At 34.1% G+C, this 15,047-nt stretch overlaps 1 protein-coding gene and 1 long non-coding RNA gene across 2 annotated transcripts in view; both read left to right on the top strand.

Annotated features, from left to right (window-relative positions):
• The window catches only part of LOC130221055 (uncharacterized), a 122,832-nt gene extending 109,571 nt beyond the window's left edge, over positions 1-13,261 (top strand). Inside the window, exon 3 of the long non-coding RNA XR_008836252.1 lies at positions 13,194-13,261. This is a non-coding gene — a long non-coding RNA (uncharacterized LOC130221055). The remainder of the gene's footprint in view (positions 1-13,193) is intronic.
• Positions 13,262-13,278: 17 nt separating this feature from the next.
• The window catches only part of LOC130217490 (protein TANC2-like), a 105,048-nt gene continuing 103,279 nt past the window's right edge, over positions 13,279-15,047 (top strand). The window contains exon 1 of the mRNA XM_056449605.1: positions 13,279-13,287. The gene's annotated coding sequence lies outside the window, so the exon portion shown is untranslated. The remainder of the gene's footprint in view (positions 13,288-15,047) is intronic.

Raw genomic sequence — 15,047 nt, forward strand, 5'->3', positions numbered from 1 at the left:
ATTCAAAGGGGTGCAAATAATTGTGGGACATGTGTCTGACTACACTAAAACATCAACCTAAATTGTGTAAAATATGAACAAACCCAAATGTTGGGTTAAATATTCTTATTTAAATTTAATTAAAATTAAGTGTCAATATTTAACCCAAAATTGGGTTGAAATAAACTAGCATTGTTCATCATTCAAGTAGTTGTAAACAATTGACACGGTGGCTCAGTGGTTAGCACTGTCGTCTCACAGCATGTAGGCTGCTGGTTCGAGTCCCAGCTGGGGCAGTTAGTATTTCTGTGTGGAGTTTGCATGTTCTCCCCATGTTGGCAAGGGTTTCCTGTGGGTGCTCTGTTTTCCCCCACAGACCTATGCGATATAGGTAAATTGGGTAGTGTATGTGTGTGAATGAGTATGTATGGGTGTTTCCCAATACTGGGTTGCAGCTGGAAGGGCATCCGCTGTATAAAACATATCCTGCATAAGCTAAAGTGAAAAGGAAAATGAATGAATTTAAACAAATTAATTTAGTGTGTTCAACTTAATTTGTTTGTTTAAATTCAGTCCACATAGATTGTTTGCAACCACTTAACTTAAAAGAATTTAGTAAATATAATGAATCATTTTTTCAATGTATGTTTTTTAAATAGAACTGGGTTGTTTTTAACAATAACAAAAATAATAATAATAATAACAACTTATTACCCATTTAATAATCTATTTAAGCAGGTAAGCCAATTGAGTTCTCATTTACAGTACAATATTGACCTGTGCAAGATCTAGCATTTCAATTGTTTGTTTTATTGAAGCAGTTTTTGTCAACATTTTGCATAAAAGATGAAAATTTTTAACGTCAAATAAGCTTCTTTTTTTCACATTATTTTCACACTAAAAAATATTGGGCCACATATGAACAAACATTACTGTTGAGTTATATTTTTCAATTAAAAGTTTCACCTAACATTTGGGTTGTTCCATATTTGACCAAAATGGGGTTAAAACAACCCATCATTTTTTTGGAGTGTACCAAGAGTGCCAGTATTAGCGAAGGAAACTGTATCTTTCAGGTTTTATTGTTGTTCTGAGTGTGAGACAGTGTTTTGTTTCATTGCACACGACCCAAAGTCATAGTCACGAGACTGCACACTGTCACCCCCTCTTTCCCGAAACACTGGCTGCTCATTGGCTTTGTAGAGCAGCAAGAAAACAAACAGCATGCGGTTCCTGTAACACTGCACTGTGGGAGGCATTAGTCAAAGACAGAGGGAGACTGTATAAAATATAAAGTTCTGCAGCTCCTGGCTCTCAGTCCTTCACACTCCTGCTGAAACCATCAAACTCCAAACGGGGGCTCAGACCAGCGACTTTTATAGGAGCACAGCAGCTCTAATGTAACTGAGTGACATTTGGAAAAGTCATGTTCAGGACTTGACAAGCTATATAAAAAAACTATAATATAATATATCATATCATGTATCATTTCATATAAATTAATGTAATATAAATTAATATAATATAATATAAATTAATATAATATAATATAACATAATATAATGTAGTATAATGTAGTATAATTATCACAGCAATGCTAGCATACAGTCATATTGCAGTGCTACTCGTGTGATATTGCAATTATACAACAGTTTGATGGCATGAGTGTGTAATTAAAAAATCAACCATGGACTGTTAAAAAATGTCTGAAATATACATTAAGTAGTCCAACAGCTGCAGTATTTGTCAAGCTATAGTGAGTTTAGTCCTCTGATTGGCACTTGCTGTGGATGAATTGATAAACATGAGTGGAATGGCTGGATCAGTGCTGATACTAATAGATTATCACACTTCTGTCAGCCAATCACATCTGAGAACCAAAAATAATTGTTGATTTTTATTTAATTTTATTTTTTTATTTAAATTTTTTTATTTGATTGGATAAAAAAAAAATATTTTATAAAAATGTTTACATTTATATTTACATTTTTAAAATTTTATTTAGTTTTAGATTTTTTTAAATTTTATTTAGATTTGATTTGATTATTTTTATTTTGTTTTATTTTTATTAGATTTTTTTAAATTTTTTATTAGATTTTTTTATTATTATTTTTTTTAATTTAATTTTGTTTTTACTTATTTTATTTTGACCTTTATTTGATTATATTGATTATATTTGTTATTTAATTTTTATTTTACTTTTTAAGTTGTTTTAATGTTGATGTTATTTTGTAGGGTTTCTTTGAGTTATTTAAAAATATATTTTTTATCTTGTTTATTAGTTAACAATTATTTGTTATTGATTTTAAACAGTAAATCATTTATTCTTTTTTTAATAGTTTGTTTATTTTTATTTTTTAAATGTTATTTATATAAGTGTTTGATACCGTTTAGAACATAGATGATAGTCAACTTGTGTACTTCTGATTGTATAACAAACATCACACCAGCCCATTATTACTAAACTTACATTTAGCTTTGTTTTGACTGAGTGCCGTTTGTATTTTAACTATAAGTAACTGCATATACTTGCTTTAATCTTCTAAATCAATATCAGCATGTTTATACGAATGACGGGAATGGATCTGCTCGTCTCTAATGGCTGTGTTAGTGAAACCTGTTTGTAACCACTCTAACCATTATTATTTTATCATGTATGTTTTAGTTTTTACAATCGTGTTTGGTTCGGCTAATGGAGCACAAATCACTGACCGCTCTAGCACTCTCTGCAATAACATGCGGTTCAATTGAAGAGAGCCTGCACAGTTTCAGTTAGCATTTCAGACTATTACAAACCATTTGCTGCGACTGTAAGGATCTTAAAACACTCTTCACAAATGCTAGCAGCAGTATATTCAGGATTTTGTGCAGGAAGAAAATGGCTGTCATTTTTAAGCTGCGACTCGGTGTCTGAAATGAACATGACGTCCCCCCTGCTGTGGCCCATAGGTCTGGAAGATCCCATCATCATCACGCAGGCTGATAACTTGTGGCAGATACCTCTAGACAGGCTGTTTTTATTATTTATTTGTTATTATCTTTTTTAATAGTGAATTGAGGAAGCCTGAGTTTCTGCTTCAGGCTGTTTTGGCTGATTGTGGAGTTGAGAAAGGCTTCAGTTTGATGAGCAGGATTTTGCTGCTGAGCAAGCATGTACATTTCTGATTGCAGATGGTTTATTTGTTTATAATAAGAAATGTGTTATAATACACTGAATGCTTCAGAAAATGTATATTTATATAAGAATATTAATAGTTATAAAATAAAGTTTTATAAATAGCTGTGGGTCGACACTGTTAGCACTGTTGCCTCACAGCAAGAAGGTCGCTGATTCGAATTCGGTCTGTGTCAGTTGACATTTCTGTGTGGAGTTTGCGTTGTTCTCCCCATGTTTGCATGGGTTGGAATAAACTAAATTGTCTGGTGTGTGTGTGTGTGGGTGTGGGTGTGGGTGTGGGTGTGGGTGTGTGTGTGTGTGTGTGTGTGGGGTGTGTGTGTGTGTGTGTGTGTGTGTGGTTGTCTCCCAGTACTGGGTTGCAGCTGGAAGGGCATCCGCTGTATAAAACATATGCTGGATAAATTGGCGGTTCATTCCGCTGTAGTCACCCCTGATGAAAAAAGGGAAGCTGAAGGAAAATGAATGAATGATAAATAGCTGTATAACAGAACTGTTCTTTATGATGTAAGAAGTGTTAACTATACTTTTCAAGTGCTATATTTTTATATTAATATTTCAATTATAAATATTATAATTATCTTTTAATTATGAATATATTGTAACATTATTATTTTTATTAAAATTACAAAACACAAACAGGGTACGAGTATTTCTACGTTTAATTACCATATCAATACCATATTACCATATTAATATACCATTTAAATGACTGGATGTGTTTCAGTGTCTGCTACTTTTCCCTGTGACATTAAATATGCATGCCTCTGTTGCCTAGCAACTTCCTGCTAACAAAAACACAACATTCTGTGGCAAAAACGTAACTGTAAATTTGAAGTAAATTTGAAATTACTTTACAAATAGCATATTCAGTGCTGTGAATAAGCCTTTCCCCCCTGCTTGTGAAAATGAAAGTGGCAGACAGATATTCGCAGGTGGTCTAGTAGCCTAACTATTAATTTATAGGCTGTATTACAAAAAATATCATATTTTTAGGGTGATGACTTAAATATGATGACAGACATTCAAAGCTTAATTTTAGTATCTCAATAGAAGTTTTGAATGTAAATATGACGTCCTACTATATGAGAATGGTCAAAAGGAACACTATGGTAATTCTGGTGGCCAAACTAGAATTCTGGTAGTTCCAGTGTTGATGTTTATGTTCATTTTAAAGCAATGTTTACAATAGTTTTTGCTTTGGCACTCAATATCACAGTGCTTTCTTTGCTTTTTTTATGTCAGCTATCAGTTTTCTTTTATTTATTGGTGGGATTACCATATTCAAATACCATATTTAAAATGGAGCCATCGAATTACCATAATAAAACGTTCCAATTAGCGTGGTTGTACTTGTACAATGATATGTATTTTTGGAAGTGTAATGAACTCACTCCCCTGTGCCTGTTTCCCCCAATTTATTTATTGATTGATTGATCAATACTAATTGTTTAATCAATTAGTTTGTGTGCATGTCTCAGTCTGGTTGCAGTGGTAATCCAGCTGGACAGACTCGCGCAGGCCCACTTCAGCTCGGCAGGATTAGCAGTGGAGACTCACAACAGAAAGCTGAGCATTTGGCTTTGGCTCACTGTGGGACAGTGTCTGATTTCTGGCACACGTTTAGAGTGTGTCATCCGTCCCACTGCAGTTGTTTAGCTCTCAGACAAGTATCAAGGAGATAAAGAAAACACAGCTATATCATACTCATCCCCTCTCTGAACCAGACAGACAGACAGACGGTCTGCTCTCTTGACAATTATGACTGAAGACCACTTCCAAACTCTCTTTGTTTAGCAAATCCACTAATAATCTAAGTTTTAATAAGCAAATGTAGTGTAGCATGGTATTCACATTGTATTTCTTCTTACAGAATTTTGCTTTTCTTATTTATTTTTGTTCTGTATACTTTTTTGTTGTTGTTTATATGGTTTAATAAAATTTTATAGATTTTTCTACTATACACATTCATAAACCCCACAGTCATCACCCAGAATACAGCATACAATAGTTTTCTAGGTGTCAAGTACTTCAATCTGAAATTACAGGTGTTTGGAGAGACAAAATAATAATAATAAAAGAAATAAATGAAAAGAGAAACAATAAAAAATAAGTATATGTAAATACATGTAGACACTTTCTAACAGTGAAAAGCTAAATAAACTAGTAATGACAAATATATACAAATAAACATGAAAGAGAAACGTATAAATTGAGTAAATAAATTGAATATTAATAGGACATTACATGTGGTCAACAATCAATAAAAGAGTGCTATATTTTATAGAATTGTTTTCCTGATATTAATACCTAATATTTTTAAGGTAAAGACAAGCCATCATCTGTCTGGTCCTTTGAATAAAGGTGGATGTGAGGGGATCTTTCCATTTGAGCAGAATGTTGTTTGTTTGATTGTTTCTTGTTTTTATTTTCTTCTTTTTTTCTACAATGTCAAATAATGTTTGTTTGACTGAAAGTTTAGGGCTACGTCTACACTAATCCAGTTTTCATCTAAAAATCCTCATGTCCACACTATCATTTTCAATTCTTTCTGAAAAAAATCAACTTTAAAATAAATGAAAACCCTTTCGTTCATGTACTACACATGTGCACAGACTTAAAATGCTTTTACCTGCGACATTTTCGCCTGGTGATTATTTTCTTTCCATCTCTTTGAAACATTGCGGCAAAATGTACAGTCTGTAACTCACCTATCATCTGCTTCCGCCGCTGAACAATAACTCCTAGTAAACATTCCGTGTCATTTGAAGAGAGGCAATATAGAGCAAATGTACAAACAATATTCTTTTAATAAGGCCGTCAAAACGTACAGCATCCAAAACATCTGCTTTACCAAATTATCCATCATGCTACCTGAATTGGTCACATGTCTAAAATGCTTCATCATTTTCAAAAGCTTTCGTTTTCACAGTCCACACTACAGCCGGAAAACAGCATTTTCAATAGATCCTCTTTGCACAGCGTTTTCAAAAAGATACATTTTCGTTTCCTAAAAATACTATTTCAGTGTGGACGGAAAGCCATAACGGAGAGAAAAGAGATGAGCATGTATTAGTTTGGACATGGGCGGCATTCGAAATCGCCTACTATTTAACTAGGTACTACATTTGAATTCGAATTTATTACATCACCATTAGAAAAGTGCATTGTATATAGTATGAATGTGAGTAATTGAATGGAACTCGAACTGTGCACTTCAGAATCTTGCAGGAAATATTAGGTCATCAGGGTGTTTCTCGCATACTGTTTAGATGTACTACTCTGCTCGGATACCATTTTTAGCGCACAATATAGTATGGAAGTATGCGATTTTGGAGCCACTTTCAAAACATAAAAACAGCATTATTTAGGCAAAGTTTGAAAACAATTCAAAACAATCCAACAGCTTCAGAGTATTTGTTTCAATTTCTGAATGTTTTTTTTTTTTTTGTTTGTTTGTTTTTGTATTTAGTTTTTTTTTATTTTATTTTATTTTTTTACACTTTTTGGTTTTAAAACTAACACAATGTTTTATGATTGTTTATTTGGTTATCGCGAGCAGCTAGCTCTCTGCAACTCTCATAATGGTCGGCCACTGAAGTAAAGCAGGGTTGCGCCTGCCTGGTCAGTAACTGGATGGGAGACTACATGGAAAAGTTAGGTTGCTGCCGGAAGTGGTGTTAGTGAGACCAGCAGGGGCGCTCAACCTGCAGTTTGTGTGGTTCCTAACACCCCAGTATATTAATCAGGACTATATATTGCTCAGTGAGCGCTGACTTTGGAAGAGACACTAGACTAAGGTCTTGAATCTCTGTGGTCGTTAAAAATCCTAGGATGTCTTTTGAAAAAGAAGCCAAATTTACCCACTGGCCTTTGTCCATCATGGCCTCCTAACCATCCTCATATCATAATTGGCATCATCACGAAGATTCCCCCCGAAAATGTGTGAAGCACTTTGAGTGTCCAGAAAAGCACTATATAAATGTAAGGAATTATTCATTATTATTGTTATTCTCCATTACAAAATAAATGACACACTGCTTTTTTTTTTAAATACCGTATTTGTTCATGCATATTCAATAATTGCATTTGAAGAGCATCACAAACATGTCAAATCAATAATAACTCAAGAAATGATCGAGTTGAAGAAATCACAGAGATTTGGGAGCTGCTGCAGAAAGGATGATTTCCAGTACTGGTAGCTGAAGTCAGACTTCAGCATTATTAAAAAATAAAAATAAAAGAGATTGATAGATCCTTCAACTGCTCCACTGCAGATGCCATTTTTCACTGTCCCAACATTCACTCTAAGTTTCTCATTAGTTTGTGTGTCAGTTTTTTTGCAGACATCAGGACCTCATTAAAGCATATGTCCAAGTATGAGACGGCGCTCTGGGAAACAGCTTGAGTCTCGTCACTCTCGTGCTTAGGCATGGTTCACTCAGCAAACAAAGCTCGCTACACTGACTAACGTCTTCTCTGTTCTTCATCAGCCTCAGGATAAGGTCATCCTGCTCTTCCTCTTTCATATTTGTTCACAAGCTCCCACACGCCTCAATCCGTCTTGGCTTGACTTATTGCTACCTCATATGTCTGTGCCAATGTAAACAAATGTAACATTGTTGCTTCATAGTTGAATTGGAAAAACTGGAACTTGTCTCTGAATAATATTGAAAAAATCTGACATTGCGATGCTTTGTTTTGCTGTGATATTGCGATATGAATATAATTTCACCAGATGATTTGAATGGCTCTATTTAAAAGATTTTATTTATTAAGATTAACTGGGATGATCAAGTCTTTTTCAGTGGATCTGCATAAATTGAACAATCAAATGTAAAATAAGTAATACTGTATGTCATATATTACTGTGGCGCAGTGGGTAGCACGATCATCTCACAGCAAAAAGGTCGCTGGTTCGAGCCTTGGCTGGGTCAGTTGTCATTTCTGTGTGGAGTTTGCATGTTATCCTCATGTTCGTGTGGGTGTTCTCCAGTTTCCCCCACAAGTTCAAAGACTTGCGGTACAGGTCAATTGATTAAGCTAAAATTGTCCGTAGTGTTTGTGTGTGAATGAGTGCGTATGGATGTTTCCCACTGATGGGTTGCAGCTGGAAGGGCATCCACTGTTTAAAACATATACTGGATAAGTTGGCAGATCATTTCGCTGTGGCAACACCAGCTTAATAAAGGGACTAAGCCGAAAAGAAAACGAATAAATGAATAAACCATATTATCCTGCCATGTGACTATTGCAGATACACACATTGTGATATTGATGCTCAATTGCTTAAAATATTGAGCTCAAAATATATTGTTCAAGCCGTACTCTGAATGTAAATATTAATTATTATTGAAGTAAAGTCTTTTGCAAGCTAAATATAATGGGTAAATTACCCAAAAGTTTAAAATATATATTGTTCATCACAGATGATTTCCATGATTCATCTTCAGAACATAAAATTAAGAATTTTTTTAAATGAAATTTGAGAGCTTTCTGACCCCACATAGAAAGCAACACATTCAATATTCCCAGTCTCAGAAACATAGTAAGGACATCTGTAAAATATGCCTCCATGTGACATTGGTGGTTGAATTGTAATAATGCTACAGTTTGTGTGCAAAGAAAACAAAAATAAAACCTTTATTCAACAGTTCTTTACCTCCAAGTCACTGTCCTCTGCCTTTATCGAGAGTGTCATGACATATTTGTTTGTGATCAAATGATTATAACTAAATGAACATACTTTTAAGAATCAAGTAAATGATAGTACAACTGTAATAATCTAGTGCTATTTTAATATTATTGAGTTGCAGTTGCTGCATTGTTTTATGAATAGTTTGAATAAGTATTTAGTAATAATGTTTATTTTATTACTATCATCATCATTTTCATTATTATTACAATTTTGTTTTTACTTGTTATGGAGTTAGACTTAATTAAATTGAGAAATATTATGTATTTTTATATTCTATTATAATCAAATTTATTTTATTTATAATATAAATATAGGGTGACACGGTGGCTCAGTGGTTAGCACTATTCCCCCACAACAAGAAGGTTGCGAGGGTTCGAGTGGGTTTTCTCTTTTTTTTGGGGGTGCTCCAGTTTCCCTCACAGTCCAAAGACATGCGGTACAGGTCAATTGAATAAACTAAATTGGTCGTAGTGTCAGTGTGTGAATAGATGTTTTCCAGTACTGGGTTGCAGCTGGAAGGGCATCCGCTGTGTAAAACAAATGCTGGATAAGTTGGCAGTTCATTCCGCTGTGGCAACCCCTGATGATTAAAGGGACTAAGCTGAAGGAAAATGAAGTGTAAATAAATATTCTTTTATAATACTATTTTATAATGTTCCTCGTTCCTGATATTATTTTAAATATTTCTAATATTCTCTTGTAAAGTACAGCTGTTATCTGTAATAATCTTATCTTATTTTAGTATTATTGAATAGCAGTTGTTGCATGGTTTTATGAAGTGTTTAAATATTTTAGTATTTTTATTATTATCATTATTATCATAATCATTACAAATATTGTTGGTAATTGTTATTATATTTCAATTTGCATTCAGATAAACAAAATGAAAATGAGAAATATTAAATAAAACCCATTCACACAAAGTACAATATTTACAACAGTGATAGATCACTTTATAATATTTATACCCTGTTCTGATGTTTTCTTTGACTTTAGCAATTATATTTATATTATTATAAATTATATTTTGTCATTTTAAATGTACAGATTTAATCTTATTTTAATTTTATTGCTTTCATGTTTATTTTTATCTTAATCATTTTTTTTTTTTACATATTTTTATTTAACTATTATAGTTTATTAATTTTAGAATGGCTAGCGGTTCTCAAACTAACTCATTTCATTTTCAAACTCAAAGGGTTTTCACCTGGTACCCTTGATAGTGCATTATGCAATAAACATATCTCTGTTTAACCGTGAGGCCACTCATTTGAGAGTGCTTAGTTGTTCAAGTGGGATCACCGTTGCATGAAGTGTGAAAGGTCTTGAATCTGAATCTCAGATTAGCTGCCATTTGGAAAGCTAACCACCTCGTGGGGGTGCGTTTGGTTGCATTTTATTTGACTTGATCAGCTTTGACCTCAGTTGAACGCTTAACATTTCATCTCTCCATTTATTGTGGGGCATTTATTGTGTTCACTACAACTACTAATATATTTGTGTATCTTTCTGCCAAATGCAGCCCAGCACCACATTAGCGGTAAACATGTACTGGTGCTGCCTCAGCAAAAGGTGCATCGAGTGCTGGAAAAGAGGAATATGTGCTTGTGGATGTTGATTTAAAATGCATGTGTGCAGATACAACCCCCCAGATTAGGACATGTGTTTCTCATTTGTGTGACCTCAGCAGAGATCACTTCTGAATGTGCTGAGGCCCACTTTCACACACTACAGAGATCTATCTATCTATCTATCTATCTATCTATCTATCTATCTATCTATCTATCTATCTATCTATCTATCTATCTATCTATCCATCTATCCATCTATCTATCTATATCTGTCTATCCGTCTATCCGTCTGTCCGTCTGCCCGTCCGTCCGTCCGTCCGTCTGTCCGTCCGTCCGTCTTCTGCTTTTTTCTGCTCAATACTACTCTATTCTAATCTGTTCTGTTCTGTTCTATTATGTTCTATTCTGCTCTATTCTACTCCATTCTATTCTGCTCTATTCTATTCTAATCTGTTCTATTCTGCTCTATTCTATTCTAATCTGTTCTATTCTGCTCTATTCTATTCTGCTCTGTTCTACTCCATTCTATTCTAATCTGTTCTATTCTGCTCTATTCTATTCTGCTCTATTCTCTTTGCTCTATTCTATTCTGCTCTATTCTCTTTTGCTCTATTCTATTCTGCTCTATTCTACTCCATTCTATTCTAATCTGTTCTATTCTGCTCTATTCTATTCTGCTCTATTCTCTTTTGCTCTATTCTATTCTGCTCTATTCTACTTCATTCTATTCTTATCTGTTCCATTCTGCTCTATTCTATTCTGTTCCATTCTATTCTGCTTTGTTCAATTCTGCTCTTTTCTATTCTGCTCTATTCTATTCTATTATATTCTGCTTTGTTCAATTCTGCTCTTTTCTACTCTATTATATTCTGCTCTGTTCTATTCTTTTCTACTCTATTCTATTCTGCTCTATTCTATTCTAATCTGTTCTGTTCTATTCTGCTCCTTTATTCTGCTCTATTCTAGTCTTCTATTGTACTTTATTCTATTCTGCTCTATTCTATTCTCTTTTGCTCTTGTAATCTATTCTATTCTGCTCTATTCTGCTTTATTCTAGTTTTCTATTCTACTCTGTTCCATTCTGATCTGCTCTATTTTAGTCTTCTATTATACTCTGTTCTATTCTGCTCTATTATATTCTAATCTAATCTATTCTGCTCTATTCTATTATGTTCTATACTATATTCTATTTTGCTCTATTCTATTCTACTCTATTCTGCTCTATTCTACTCTATTCTGTTTAATTCAATTCTGCTCTATTCTACTCTATTCTGCTCTATTCTACTCTATTCTGCTCTATTCTACTCTATTCTGTTTAATTCAATTCTGCTCTATTCTACTCTATTCTGTTCGACTCTATTCTGTTCTGTTCTGTTGTCAAACACTTTGTCTTGCATGTGAAATGTGAATTCAGTTACACGAAGATGCATCAGGGAAATAATTTAGTTGAAGTCATCACCTTCAGTAGCAGCAGAAAAATGTACATCTTTATCCTGTGCTTACACCACACACAACCACACCACACACACACACACACACACACACACACACACACACACGCGCACACACACACACACACACACACAGTGAGTGAGAGAGAGAGAGAGAGCTCATACATGAAGTGGTAATTAGCAGCATCAGGGTGTGATCCCTGTGCAGTGTGGGTGTTGAGGGAGGCCTAAAATAATCCAGTGAAGAATGACGAATCCCACGAATGAAACTCATTATCAGCTGCAGCGTTCCAGCAAGCCAAAGCCTCTGTGTACCTGAAACATATAATCACAGGCTTGCAAAAATCCCCTCAATAACTCTTTGTCTAGACTTCAGAGCCGATGTGCGGTGAACATCAGCCGAGCTGCGTTTTCAAAGAGATCACATGTTTGGAGAATCAGCAGTGATATGCAAAGAAGTTGGAAAGTGATTGTATTTGGTTACAAATTGTATTTATAGATTCAAACACAGTGACTAGTTACGTTGCTTTCAGGTTTTGTGGAAAATATCTACAAAAAAATTGCATATTTCTTTTTTTAATATAACTGAAATGACTAATACATTTAGAAATAAAAGTTAAAAAGCTGTCACTTCGGTGTTACCTTTTCAGAAGGTATTTTATTTTTATTTTTTTTAATGTTTACAGCTTCTGTACTAAAAAGGTACCAGTATAAAACCTTGAGGTACAAAAGTGCACCTTTGAAAAGGTAGCACCCCGGTGACAATTTTTGTACCTTTTATTTCTGAAAGTCTACATGGTGTTTTCAGTAGTTTTTTTCCTTGCTTAAGTTTATTTATTTATTTTTTGTATTTTTATTATTTATTTACTTATTTATTTTTTTACAACCAAACCAGCAAGTGGAGTTTATAGAATCGTTTATTTACGTAATGATCATGGAAAAAAATTGGTAATGTTTTTTCTAATTAAAAATGGTTCAAGCTAAAAAAAAAAAGGTGCAAAAATTTTTCTTTAAACTATGAATTACTGAAAATCTACAAGTACAGATATTCTAATTCCTATTTGCTTTGGTTCTTTTCCTTGATTTGACTCTGCCAATACTACTTTTTTTCTTTGAGTCCTTTGGGTTTACCTTTTGGGACGGTCCAGCTCAGGGGTTCTCAAACTTGCTACTGGAGGTCCAGTGTCCACGCAGATTTTAGCTTCAACATTGTACCTTTTATTTTAAAAGTCTACATCATGTTTTCAGCAGTTTGTTCAGTTTTTTTCCTTGCTTGAGTTTCTCACAGTGCTGTATTTTTTTTTTTGCTCTCCCCACAGATTTCTCTTTAGCCCAGTCCAGAGCAGTGCAGTCATGTTCAGGAACAGTCTGAAGATGCTGCTTGGCGCAATCCACCGCAGAATCGAAACAGTGGTAAGTCCTCTTTTGCATCAGAAGCTTCGCTGCAGCTGAGGCATCAGGATGTGCCTTTATTTATAATGTTGAAGTGGACATTTGTTAGATAATTATATTATTATAATCATCTGACTATAATTGTTGAAAAAATAAAAATATATATGGAACAGATGTGCTTTTGAAGTCTTCTCCTTACAGGGAAGGAGTCTTTATGTTGACTGTTTAACAAAATCGCTTTAAAGAAAAAAAAAATTTAACAGAAAATGCTGATTAATAAACCTATTGAACCACTTGAGAGTGTGTAAATTGTGAGTAAATTTCAGTTTTGTGTGAATTATCCCTTTATGGGGTTTAGAATTAGTTTCAGGCATATTAATTACCATTTGGATGTAAATGTAATTCTCACTTGATGTAAATTCAATCCCACTGATCATATAATCTGATAATCACTGATCACTGATCATATAATACATACAATTACAATCATGTAATCATACAATTACAGTGGCCAACCCCTGATACAAATACATTATAATTTATGCATGTCCTTAAAGTCTTTACTCAAGCTAGTAACCCAGAAATCTGTTGTGTCAGACAGAAGGAACTGTGTGAAGTCACGAAAGCCTGCTGTTGCAGTCACGCTGTCGCTCCGCTTGTGTGCTGTTTACAAACCTAAGAGCTCAGGCCTGGCACTTGTGAAGTGGAGGTCTGTGTACACTCTTTCAGAGCCGAGCTACTCACTTGTGCAGTTTGTGATGGATGTGGAAAATGTGTTTGCTTGTATGTATGCTTTCCTATTAGCTGTGTTTGCAGGCTGAATTTCACTGGACTGATGGACATCCACTGTTGCAGACTTTTGTTTACTGCAATGTGCTGTATATTCGTTCAAACAAAACACATACTTTTCTTCACCTCAAGTCTGCCTGAATGTCCCATAAAGTTTTAGTTAAACAAGTGGCATGTCTGACTCAGCCAACAGACCAGCCATTCACCTCGGTGAGATGTGTATCAAAGGGACCTCACACTTCCCAGAAAGACCGCCTGTCTTCAAACGAAGACTGTAGTTGAAATTTGTGCTATTTTGGTGCTGTCTTGAGTAAAGAAAATCTTCAGGGACTCTAGATATTTTTAAGGTTAAAGGGACCAGTTTAGTTTGTTCCAGTGCACTTTGGGGTGTCATTACTGTCATGGGTGTAGATAAATATGAGGCCGCTTGAACAGCCCCATTGAAAAAAATGACAGAAGTATACAGCATTAGAAAGCTTCATTGAGGCATGCAGAAGCTGCACTGATGGCCTCATTAAGCAAAGTATATAAAAGTGAATGAGAGTAAGCAGCTTTATGGAAAATACAGTACTGAATCAAGTTGGTAATTTAAAGGTCCAAAGTGTTCACACTTGTAGTTTGGTTGTTTTGGCTAAGTTGATTTAAAACCAATTTATTGTTAAATCTAACCTAAAGAGCAGTGGTTGGTAAGTTATTTTAGAAGTAATAGATTACAAATTACTGATACTATTGGAAAATTGTAATCTGATTACATTACTAATTACTTAATGTAAAAAAGTAATCAATAATTAGTAATCTGATTACTTTTTACATTAAGTAATTAGTGATGTAATCAGATTACAAATTTCCAGTAGTAATCAGTAATTTGAATTTGAAGTTACTTTTAAAACATATGAAAAAAACCCTACAAAAATACAAAATAAACGGCAACTCTTTCATTTCTCTTTTATTCATTGAACACTACAATGGGTTGATCAAAGCAGTGTGACATT

The sequence above is a fragment of the Danio aesculapii genome, chromosome 3, assembly GCF_903798145.1.
Source record: "Danio aesculapii chromosome 3, fDanAes4.1, whole genome shotgun sequence".
In the NCBI taxonomy this organism is placed as follows: domain Eukaryota; kingdom Metazoa; phylum Chordata; class Actinopteri; order Cypriniformes; family Danionidae; genus Danio; species Danio aesculapii.